At 39.6% G+C, this 12,823-nt stretch overlaps 1 protein-coding gene across 6 annotated transcripts in view; it reads right to left on the bottom strand.

Annotated features, from left to right (window-relative positions):
- KANK1 (KN motif and ankyrin repeat domains 1) overlaps positions 1-12,823 on the bottom strand; it is a 198,044-nt gene that overhangs the window by 111,953 nt on the left and 73,268 nt on the right. The window lies entirely within an intron of this gene.

Here is a 12,823-nt window from a genome sequence, read left to right as displayed (position 1 = left end):
GCTTGGCAGCCGGCATTCGCCGGTTCGGATCCCGGGTGTGGACCTACACACTGCTTGGCAAGCCATGCTGTGGCGGACATCACAAATATAAAGTAGAGGAAGATGGGCATGGATGTTAGCTCAGGGCCAGTCTTCCTCAAAAAACAAACCAACAACAAAAAACTAACATTAAAAAATGATTTAAAAAATTTTAAAATGCTTTGAGGGAAAGGCGATCCTAAAGGCATTCTCACCTTTACTGACATGAGGACAGTCACAGTATACTATGTGGAATGAGTACTGAAGTTAGACAAAATCCAAACAGATCTCTGGCTGACTAGCTGCGCAATCCTGGATAAGTCATTGAACCTTCCAAGCACTAGGTTCCATTTCTGAAAAATCAGGAGGTTTCCATTAGGATCGATTGAGACAGTATTTGCAAAATGTCCAACACAATGTCTGGCACATAGTGCCCATTCAATAAACAGTTATTATTAGCATCATCATCATTATTTACCATGTCTCCAGCAAAGACATAGAATAAAGAACCAGAATAATTAGAACAATACTTGTTTGGTGCTTTGAATATTAGCTCTAATTTTTACCTTAGATACTAACGTATCTATGAACTGGTACCCCAAAGCTAAGATTCTATAGAATGAGAAGGCTTTCTGCTGAAACCAGGGGCCACTGCCATTTCCCCTGCCTCTTCAACCATAATTAATGAAAAAACATATCAAGCATGATAGGTTAAAACAATTTTGGAATTTTTAATAGACAAAAATTTAAACAAGTGCATTTATTCTTTTAATTAATAATAGAACACACTTTAATACTTAATAACATAATAAGTATAATATTCCTCTGTTCTAGAACGAGAGAGAGGTAAAGAAGATGATGACTGATGTAGAAACTGTTAAGAGTAAAGAAATACTAAATGTTAACGTGGTGTCTCTCCACGTAACTAGAGTTACAGGCACCAGGAACAAGTCTTAGGCTACTAACCTTTAAATTGGATGCAAGACACACAGACTGCTCTTTGTAAATTCTTCTGGCTGAGTGATCACACAATGATTACTTATCAAAGCTATTTCAAGCTCTTCAAGATCTCTCACTGCTGCAGAGATAACTTATGCATTTAGAGTTCAGAGTCAGCTAGCCGTGTTTTCAAAACATTACAACACCAGGCTTCATTTGTCAGCTGGAGTCTGCACCATATTGTACCCAACCCCACTTCCAAATTAAAGTGTACCACAAGTAGGAAGAATACAGAAATTTCTTACAAGATGCCAAGTCAAGAGGAAAATGTCCTTGAAAAAGATTCATCTTTTGAATTCTGATATAAACTTGCTTTTCGATCTCTATTTTGAAGGAGGAACGAGACTTTTTCTCCACATATGAGAAACAGGTGTTAAGACCCCAAAATGAATTTTGAAATAGACCAAAATGCTTAGGAAGATCACTATCACTGAGGATAAATACGCTTTGTAACTATTATAATCCTACCCGTCACACGTGAAACATGCCTTGACTGCATGCTTAATTCTCATGGAAACTGCTAGCCAAGAGTTGAGATATAATAAGAGAAATATGAAAAATTACAGAGGAAAAAGGCCCTCACGCTGGAATCTCCTAAGGTAAGATCCACTTTACAAGAATTAAAAGCAGCAGTCAAAAGAAATTAACTGGATTGCCAGGAATAGAGGCTCTCAATGCTTATAATTAATAAAAATATTTTATCAATGTCCTCTGACTATAAGACTTCATAAATAAAATTATAAGGCCATAAATAATTTATTAAAAGTTTTGTGCCACATAATAACCTATGCAAAAATAAAATTATTTTATGATAGGATGATCAATCTGTATTTAGACATTGAGTAAAACACTCTAATAGGAATACATCAGGTAGATTTACCTTCTGTAACTAAGAGGACCAAAAGTTATTCTTATTACCTTAAAATAGAGAATGGACTAAAAATGACAGTCAAAAACCCCTGAAAGGTTATTTCAAAAATGTTAGAGATGTCTGATTGCTAACATTAGCCTTTCAATAATAAAAGCACTTTTTCACAAAAATTTAACCCATTCCATTTACAGTCAAAATACTTATTTGTCTACAAGCCTCTCTATATGTGCACTGATTTTTAACAACCCATCATTGATTGGCCTGATCAAAACGATTTTACATCAAAATGATTTACCACCTAGCAGTGTTACGAGCAAGTTTCAGGCCTGCTACACCCAAGTCCACAGGGAAGAGCTCACTTTAAAACTGAGAGAAGATAGAAGCATTGACAACTCAGCTGCAATATACATACCTAATACCAGATATTGGTTTCTAACACCATTCTCCAGTAAAAGGACCCAGGCTTCTTGAAGAAGCAATTGATTCCAGAGCTAGGGCAAGGAAAATACAAAACGAGCCTGGAACATCTTGGGGTACCACTAAGTAAGAAAGCACTTGCGAAGGGATGGGAGCACACCAAAAGGATATTGAGGTCAATCTGAAGGCACTCCCAATAGCCTAAGTTGGAACAATTTGAGCGAGAAAATAAAATAATGAAAGTTTAGGATCAGAACCCATAGAATAAAATAACTATCCATGAGTCCATCCTGATATATATACATATGAACGAAAGGACAGCTCTTCTTTACAGAAGAATCTCAATAAATAAGTAAATGTACAAGGAATGGAGGGAGATATAAGATCACTATTAGGCAAATAGTATAATAATAATCATTGTAGGCAAGATCTGCCAATGGATGCTAAAATCAGTCGGGGAAAGCTTGAGAAGAAACAGGATATTTGTATAGTCCCAAAGTATTTCCCCCCAAGATATTTATTAATCCAAAGGGAACAAGTCACTTTATAGTGGAGAAACCCAGGAGATACTACCTGAATCAAGTGATTAAGGTCAGCATTACCAGTAATAAGAGAAACTGACATCAAGTAAACCACTCAGTGAAAAGGATACATCATCACTTTTGTGGTATTCTTCCCCAAAATGCATAAACTCAAAGTAATCATTAGAAAACCCCAAATTCAGAACTATTCACCAAAATAACTGCCCAGCACTGTTCAAAAGTATCAAGATCATGAAAGACAAGGAAAGACTGAGGAACTCTAGGAGTCTTAGGAAACACAATAACTAAATGCAATGTGGATCCTGGGCTGGATCCTGGAACAGAAAAACGACATTAGTGGAAAACCAGATGGAAGGCTAATAAGGTCTGTAGTTTAGCTAAACATATCCTACCAATTTAAATCTCCTGATTCTGATCATTACACTATGGCTATGTAAGATGCTAACGCTGGAGGAAGCTGGCTGAAGAGTCTATGTGAACTCTCTACTACCTGTGCAACTTCTAGGTCTAAAATTATTTCAAAATAAAAAGTTTTAAAAAACTGATGGAAGAGGAAAGCAACTGTGGTTATCCATAATCTTCACTTCCATCTGGCTTTCTTTTCTTCGGGCATTTCACAAAAGCATCTTCCTCTGCTTTACTTGGTTAACCATGGAAAAGCAACAGGAGGGTGTGAGACGTGAGACTCAGACGCACAGAACATCACACTGATTGTCTCAAAAACTGAATACGATCTGCCTTCTGGAGTGGAGCTAAAGTTTTCAGCTAGTCCTGAACAAAACAAAGTCCTTCACTTTGAACGTGTTAGTAAATTCCCAAACTGGTCTTTCTCCGATGGTGCCAAAGAACAGAACACTGGGTGTTCACAGACTCTGTCAACAAGCAAAAGATCTTTTGGCATAAAATCCAAAGCTATTTAAGGATGACTGCCAGCAATGGGTGGGGGGTAATGAAAGATATGTTAGCAGTGGGGTGGGGTGTACAGAAGACAAGAGACAGAAAAGCCCAAAAGGCGCATATGCGCTACTAGTTGCTTCCTCATCCAACAAAATAAAGTTAAAACGCCTTGTTTACATAGCTCATAAACGTGCCCAAAAGGATTTAACTATTTACATTCTATTTAGATTATTATATGTCACTACGTTGTATGGGAATAAAAAGGGTTAGACACATCCTTCTCTTCTGCTTTTTTCCCAAGCATTTATTAGTCACTGTGATGTTCTTAGATAACAGTGGGTAGCCTCTGTGACCATAATAAATAAGCAATTAAAAACAAAAACGAAAAGAGATCTCTTACAGTCCGTCAAAAGGCAGTATGTGCATATTTTTTGCCTCAGCAATTCTCCTTATAGGGAATTACCTTAAAGACATACACAAGCATGCACTGATATGGGTACACGATTGTTAATTGTTGCATTGTTGACAACAGAAAAAAGCTGAAGACACACTAAATGCTGATTAAAAGAAAACCCTTAAAGTATCGTAGATCTGTACAATAGGGTAGTCTACAGCATTTAAGAGGAAAAAGGTAAATCCAGATGTACTGAAATAGAAAGATAGTCATAACCAATAATTAAGTAAAAATAAATAAGTTAAAATGTAGACAAAGTACATTAGTCTATTCAAAGGAACTAAGCGTATTTGTATATATATGCACAGAAAATATATGGAAGGATGAATATCATCATTATTCACAATATCAGCATTATTCACAATAATCAAAGGTGGAAAAAACCCAAATGTCCATCAATAGATGAATGAACAAATTATAGCATATCCATACAATAGAATATTACTCAGTAAAACGGCTAATACACGCTACAACATGGATGAACCTTGAAAACATGCGAAGTGAAAGAAGCCAGACACAAAAGGTCACATATCATATGAGTCTACTTCTATGAGATATCCAGAATTGGTAAATTCACTGAGACAGAAAGCAGATTAGTGGCTGCCAGGGGCTGAGGGAAGAGGAAAGAGGAGTTAACTCCTTACCAGGTATGGAGTTTTCTTTTGGGGTAATGGAAATATTTTGGAACTAGATAGAGGTGGCAGCTGAACAACACTGTGAATGTACTAAATGCCACTGAATTGTTCATTTTTACGTTATGTGAATTTCACCTCAGTAAAGGTAAATATAATTAAAAAGAAATAACATATTTCTTTAAGTTAAGACCAAAATACTGATCCCCACTGAGTAACTTTACCATAGAACAGTAAGACGAGCGCGGTATCAGTGTGGATGGGCATCTTCAGCATCCAGATGCCTCTCCGTCGAACACTCTAGATAATGAACCAGGTGAAAAAGAAACGTACCCCAAACCTGGGACTGTCCATAAGCACTGGCCCTGGGGCAGCAAAATGATCCACCCCCTGAGAAACAGCCAGAGTAGGGGTGCGAGGATGGTCAGCCCTGGCTGCCTTCAGTCTCCTGTCCATCCCAACAACCTACGGCCACGGACCCTCAAAGTCCCTCACAGTCCTTCACAGGTGAGGAAACTGAACCATGGCTCCTACACAGGGCCTAGGGAGGGACGTGGAAAAGATTTACTGATTTGGTATGAAAGCTGTTTGTTACCATCTCACCAAGTTCCAGAAATTAACATTTCTCCTATTCTCTGAGCACAAATCTTCTCACAAGTAACCTATCCAGAAGCGCATCCTAAACAGCAGGAGGATCACTTTGTGGTTTATTCTTTGGTTCTTGTTCTTTTTTGTGGTGGTGAAGGGGGAGGGTTCCTCCTGCAAAGGCTTTCAAGTCTCCCCTTCAGAGTACTCTGACGACAATAGAAATTCACAGTAGAGAAAGTACTGTCGTTTTAGCCACTTACTTTCTGGGTCATGTAAATTAACTCTAAGTTAATCTTTCTCTCAACAGTTTCCAACAATCACATTTTAATTTAATCTACTTGTTTTGGCAATTTCAACGTGATTATTACAAAACAAACAAGACAACTTCAAATCAAGAGGTAGCTTTTCAACATTTCTTAACATCAAATGGATTCTGTAATAAGATAGGATGACATGCAGAGCTTACATATCTTTATTTTTTAATGCTCTTGATTGGAATAAATACGCCATCATCAATACAAAGTGGCTAAATCAAAAGAATTAATTTTATATATTAAAGGAAGAGGGAAAAAAGAAGGACAGAGAACCTTAACTCTCCAGATTTTAATGTTCAATTTTTTCAAATTTTTCCTCATTTTAGGTGTCACTATTAAAAATTACTAATAGTATTTTTTAAATTCTCAAAACTAATAGTTGAAACTCCATTCAACATCTTTGACTATTCAAAAATATCTACACTTGTGAATCTGAGTTTAAGGGGAAAAAACACTCATGAATTATCTACTCCCTTTCATTGGATCTTAAGACATTTTAAAAATATACATACTCTCAAGCTTATTAACAATCTAAGATTTTAAAGTGTTTCTGCTTCACTTCAATCCTTGGCAGGGCTGGTTCCCACCAGAACTCTCTGTTAAGGTGGAGGATTTAGAGACTTACAAAGTCAAAAAGAAATCATAACTCCTACATTTTTAATCATCCATCCTCCTGGTGTATGATTTACCCCATAATTCCCACAAGAAAATGAAGAAAGTTTTGAAGAACGAGTTATTCTCAATGTAAATCTCCAGCCAGCCTCTGTCAATCATGTTAGCCTTTTCCCCTGGTTAGCCTTTCTCCACCTCCTGCCTGAAAACTACACTACTATTTAATTGCTTTGTGACTTCACATTTTATTAAGAGGCAGAAAAACATAAAGAGCTAAAAGAAAGAGATAGGCCCATTGCCGTAAATTGTCCCCTTAAGCAACGAAACTTGCCTCTCTAGTGTAATAAGGTGGGCACTGTGAAAAACTCTGACAAGTGCAATTCTGCATAGGTCCAGAGCCCCCATCACTTACAGAAACCCTTACAGTTCCCCGGACTGCAGTGCCATCGATCAGAACCAGGGGCAGCCAACTGCATACTTTCTAAGGCCAGTGTGAAGGGCACGGCCTGGGGACTCTCCAGCCCGCTCTGCCCCGAATTTATCTTCTATTCTCATAGACTGAAAAAAAAAAAAAAAAAAAAAAAGCAGGAGAGAATGATGAGAGATAAAGCCATGAAAAATCTGATAAGCTGACAGCACCCTATCTGCCACCCCGTTTCCCCAGAAATCAAACTACTTGTTATAGAACCCGGGGAAAACAGTTCACTAAAAGTTCCCCCTCAAGAACTAAGAAGAATTTTCTCCCTTCCCAGTCCACTAGCTTCCCTTTTCAGTCTCTTCTCTTCCTCGGTAGAGATACAGGAATCGTTATCAGATTAAACCACATTCCTGCATGGGCCCTGCCCTCTGGAAGATCAGACCCAGTGATTCGCACAAACTGAGCGGGGCTTGCTGTTTAAAGCCCTGGGAAAATATCAATTAGGAACTTGTCTAAGAGGCTGCCAGCCAGGTAACAAAGGCTTCAAGTGTTTCTAAAGCCCACGGATATGCATAAGAAAGTGGGTTTAGGACATTGTTCAGAAAAACCATGCAAGTATATGAGTGTGTGTGTGTTTGTAAAGATCTAATATATTTCCTAAGCATAACAAAGTTTGGAAGGATATACAATAAACTCAGCTGTGGTTATATTAAGGGGTGAGCCAGTAGGTGGGATGCAAGAGGCAATTTTTTTCTATATAATGTGTTTTATGGCTTGAGTATGTGACCGTGGTACATATTATTCTTGTCACTGATTTTCATTTTAAAAGTTAAAATATGAAAAACAATCGTGACCATTTTTTTCCAAACCAAAAATTAGAATATATGGTCTGCCAAAGCATTTCTGTTCCTCATTTAGATGCAAGAGGCAGTTGAGGAAAAGTGATTTAGTCGTTGGAATGTTGAAGTTTCCAGGTTTCAACAGTTTTTAAAAAATGGCAGGCAATATCTAAAACAAGATGGTCTGAAATATCTAGCAGGTTTAGTAGCATTAGATATTGAGCAAATGGAATAAACGCCTAAGTTGGTCACATTACGTCTTCCTTCCTCTTGGAAGCTAGGCTGTGGTAGGTGACCCCAGGAGCATCTTTCCTGGTACTGGCCAGCACGCTCTGGAGGAATTTGGCTCAAGTCGATGGAGTTTCTGCATTTACCTTTCGCAAAAGGCCTACTCAAGGAGAGAAAAAACAAACAAAAGGAACAAAACAACATCAGAGTCCTGAAGGACTGTTATTTGGGTTGGAGCTCTCTTTCAAAGAATTACAAAAATTGCAATTGGCTACTCATTTGGAGAAAAAGTTAATTTTCATTCATATCTCAAATCATATTTCAAACTAAGTTTCATATAGATGAAATATTTTAAAATGTGAAGTGAAAGCATAAAACTACAGAAAGAAAATATAGGGGAATTTCTAGGCAATCTTGTGGTTGGAGATGTTGATATTTATTCATTCATTCACTCTACAAATACTGTACACTAAGCAGCAGAGAACCAGCTGTGGACAACACAGACACAAGCCCCGTGCCTACAGAGTCACAGGCTGGAGGAGGAAACAGGAAAAAGAAAAGAAATAAAAAATAATAATTGCCTATTGATAAGTGCTTAAAGAGGAAAAAACCCACAATTATGAGACAGGGAATACTGGAAGGAATGACCAATGCTGGACAGGATCACCTTTCTCTGAGGTGAAATTTAAGCTGACACCTGAAAGATGACGACCACGCTATCAGGTAACCACTGATGCGTACTTCTGTGCACAGGGTAGCTTTCTAAGAGCTTTGCATGAATTAACCCACTTAATCCTCCCAACAACTCTAAGATGGTGTGATGATGATGACGATTCCGATGTTACAGGTGCTACAAGTGAGGAAGAGAAGTAACTTGTCCAAGGACACAGACCTGGTGAACGGGGAAGCCAGGTGACCCCAAGCTGCCTGCTTTGGAGCCCTCTCTCAGGAACCGCCTCGTTGAATGAGGAAGAGTCAGCCACAAGAAATGTGTGTGAGCACAAGTATGTGTGTGTATTTGCATGTGTGTGTGCGTCTTCGTGTGCAAGCACATGTTCCGAGCAAAGGAACAGCCATCTGCAGAATCCTGGGGGCAAGAAAGAGGGTGGCACGTTCCACAAGTTGAAAAGGGGCCACTGGGCCTGGAACACAGTGTTGGAGAGTGAGTGACCAGAGGCGAGGCTGGAGAGCAGGCAAAGCCAGATGATGCCGGCCTGGAGGCCACGGTAAGGAGGATGCCATGCCAGGCGCAGGCAGGGCTGTGCCAAGGTGTCACTGTATGGAAGAGATCGCTCTGCTGTGTGAAGAACTGAATGGGGGGGAACGATATCAAGGCATTCTTGCTTCCTAGTTAGTCTATATGGAAACCACAGGGAAAAGATTCAACTACCTAAAATTAAATATTTACTTACTTTTAAAAACATTATACACAATTCAAAGGCAAAGGACATAAAAATTCATAATATCTTTATAGTAAAAGATATTTTACAACAATAACACTCTTTCAAATCAGTAACAAAAACACAAACATCCCTTTGGAGAAATGGGCAAAGGACAGGAACAGAAAATTCACAAAAGAAGGAATATAAATGGTTCATAAACATATGATAAACGTTCACTTGTCCATAAAACTGGGTCAAGTTTCTTTTCAGTTCTACTATCTAATGTTAAAAGAGTATGGGGAAGAGACTTCTTGCATACTGTTGGTGGGATTACAAATTGGTTTGGTTTTCCACGTAATATATATCAACAACCTCTTTCCTGATTTTATATAAAGGAAGAATTAAGAGCAGCTTCAAAAATCTAGTTAAGAAGGATATGCATTGACATGTATGTCCAGAGGGAGATTTAAGTACTTTCCTAAAGTAGAATCTTTATCAAACTTTAATAATTACGCAGCAATGTCTACTGATATGGAGAGGAATTTACAATATACCAGTTAAGAAAAGCAGGTTGCAGGGCTGGTCCCACAGCCTAGTGGTTATGTTCAGTGTGCTCTGTTTCAGCGGCCTGGGTTTGTAGGTTTGGATCCCAAGTGTGGACCTACACCACGAGTCAGCCATGCTGTGGAAGCATCCCACATATAAAATAGAGGAAGACTGGCACAGATGTTAGCTCAGGTCTAATCTTCCTCAAGCAAAAAAGGAGGAAAATTGGCAACATATGTGAGCTCAGGGCTAATCTTCCTCAGCAAAAAAATAAAAAGAAAAGCAGGTTGCATTTTTGTATTGAAAAATCTTTTTAAGGCATATGCATATGGAAAAAATCTCTGGAAGAATACTAATGGCAGTTATTTAATGGTGGTAGGATTACACATTTTTAACAGATCTTTTTATTTCTCTACATATATTTCATTCTTCTACAGTCAATATACATTGCTTTTAATAGTAAGCAAAGAATCAAGCGAAAAAATATCTAGAACATCATAAAATAAAAATGTAGACATGCTGAACAGCCTAGTAATGGAGGTCATAGGTAGAAGACTAAGTGAAGACTGGAGTTGAATCAGAAAACGGTATGGTGGAAAGGAACTTTTGGAAGCAACCATCTAGTCTAACTCCTCATTCCACAGAATAAGAAACCATCTACATCTCCCCACTTCACTTACCCATTGCCTGACTATAAGCACAGTTCTCAACAAAGGTTTCTAGAACGAGAGACCGAGAACTAGTGCTTTTGTCTCTCCGTTCATTAAAAAGCTCTCCACCCACTGACAAGAGACACCATGAATGCTATCACTGAAGAAGGCAACTCCTACGCGAAGGGTACCCCAGGCCTGGAGCACAGCCTGACGTTTGGAAACCAGGGGTTATGGCAGAGTGCAATTTCTTCTCAATCCATAGGCAACTTAGGAGTCGTCCTTTCCTCATTCTGACCTGGAGCCTGTCTTACCCTTAGCCCACAAAGAAACCTCCTCCTCTGGCAAGCGTACATCCTCAGCACCCCGAAAGCAGGGCTGCTGGGGTCACAGAGTCTGCTGGGTTGGAGCCCGGATGTTATCTTGGTCCTGCCTCTTGTGCTGCAAAGGTCTCTGGCAGCTCTTTCTAGCCCGTTTCATACAACAGCTATCTAAACAGCTCCCCTTTCTCAAATTGAAAACCCCAAACTCACCACTCTTACTCTCAACACATCCTTTCTTCTTTCTTTGTTCAGGAGGTATATTCAGGCCATAAATCTTGAGCACCCTCAAACCTTCCTTTCTACCCCAAAGCACCTGAGTCTCTATCCTCCTTCTCTTCCTTCCCTCCTCCTCCCCTCACTGCAAAGATGAAGCCTCCCCCAGATCTCCTCAGCTAGCTCTGTGGGCCCTGCAGCCCCAGCCCCCTCAATTTTCCCCTCGCCTTCTGACCCCTCCCTCCATGCCTCTCTCTCCTCCCCACTGGGTCCCTGCCTCCCTTTCAATATGACCAAGTCTCCTCATCCCAATTCTGCTGCCTCCTCCCAGGCGGCATCCCACTCTGCTCCTTCCATTTCCAGCACATTTCTAGACCTGAGTATCTACACCTGCACGTCCTCAGTTTCTCCTTATGTCAGGAAGCAACAGGAGTAAGGAATCACAGTCAGAAGGCCTAGAGTACACACCCAGCTCTGCCACTGACCATTTCCACGACCTTAAGTGAGCAAGCCACTTAGTTCCTCCAACAATCTCCTCCTCTGTAAAACGAGGTTAATAATACCTGCTCCACCTCCCTCACAGCTCTGTTGTGAGATCAAGCGAGATAATGCGTGTGAAAGTGCTCCGTGAGCTGATAAAGCACGTTAACACTCTGGTTATTCCTGTTATTACTGTCTGCTCATTATCCTTGACCTCTCAGCATCAACTGAGGCAGGGATGGTTATTTGTGACCTTCAGGTTGCTCAATGTTAACACTTACAATATTATAACATCAGCACTTTAGTTTCCATGTGAATTACTGCTTTGGTAATAATCATATTTCATTCAAAACAAGAATAATCTTTGGCTTTTTAATTATATGAGCATGGACTTCAGCAGGACAATAGCAGTAGCCAACAATTATTGAGCACGTACCAAGGGTCAGCCGCTGTTCTAAGGTACTTTACATCAATGATCACTCAGCACCCCATGTGATGGGTTTTATTATTTCCATTTTATTGATGGGGAAACTGAGGCAGAGCAGTACAGCCAGGATGTGAACCCAGGCCTCTAGCTCTAGAGCCCACGCTCTTACCCACTGTCCTGCAATTCCTTTAGCGACAAAGTGGGGTCAAGAGTGGAAAGAGAGAACTCAGTCAGGAAGCCACGGACCTAAAGTATGAGAGACAGGAACAAAGGATACTTGGAATCTTTTAAAGATGAACAAAATTATTCAAATTGCTAACTACCAACGTTGCTGAGGGCTTAGGGTCATCAAGTACATATGCATACTGCTAGTAAGAATATAAACTGGTAGAACCTTTTGAGAAGACAATTAGCAGAATGCATCAAAAATCCGAAAGATACATTCCCACGTTCTCACTGATTCAGCAATGCCACCTGCAACAATTTATCCTGGGGAAATAATCATGGGTGTGCACAAAAGATGTTCATCGCAATGTTGTTTCCAAAAGTAAAGAAAGAAAAACAAATAAATGTCCAACGAAAGGAGATAGAGTAGAGAAACTATTGCACACCCACAAAGTGAACGCCATGCAGTCATTTAAAATGACGCTGTAGAAGAAAAGGAAGAAGCGTTTTGTCAAGGAAAAGTATGTAAGAAAGCCCATTAGTATGGGCTATGGTAAGTGACTGATTCAAGTTCTGAGGGGTTTACCAGCTCTGTCAACAGGGGCAAGTCATTTAAATTCTCTGAGCCTCAATTTTCTTACATGTAAATGGGGATGCGAAAAGTACCAACCTCACAGGGTTGTGAGAATTAATAAATTAATGTATGCAAAGTGCTCGGTACAGAGCCTAGCAGGGAGCAAGAAGGTGATAAATGTTTCTCGTTTGCAAAAATCTAACAAGTCAACACACACCCTATTACTAATATTTG

The sequence above is a fragment of the Equus asinus genome, chromosome 23 (genome assembly GCF_041296235.1).
Source record: "Equus asinus isolate D_3611 breed Donkey chromosome 23, EquAss-T2T_v2, whole genome shotgun sequence".
Taxonomy (NCBI): Eukaryota; Metazoa; Chordata; class Mammalia; order Perissodactyla; family Equidae; genus Equus; species Equus asinus.
This window is presented reverse-complemented; position numbering and strand designations above follow the sequence as displayed.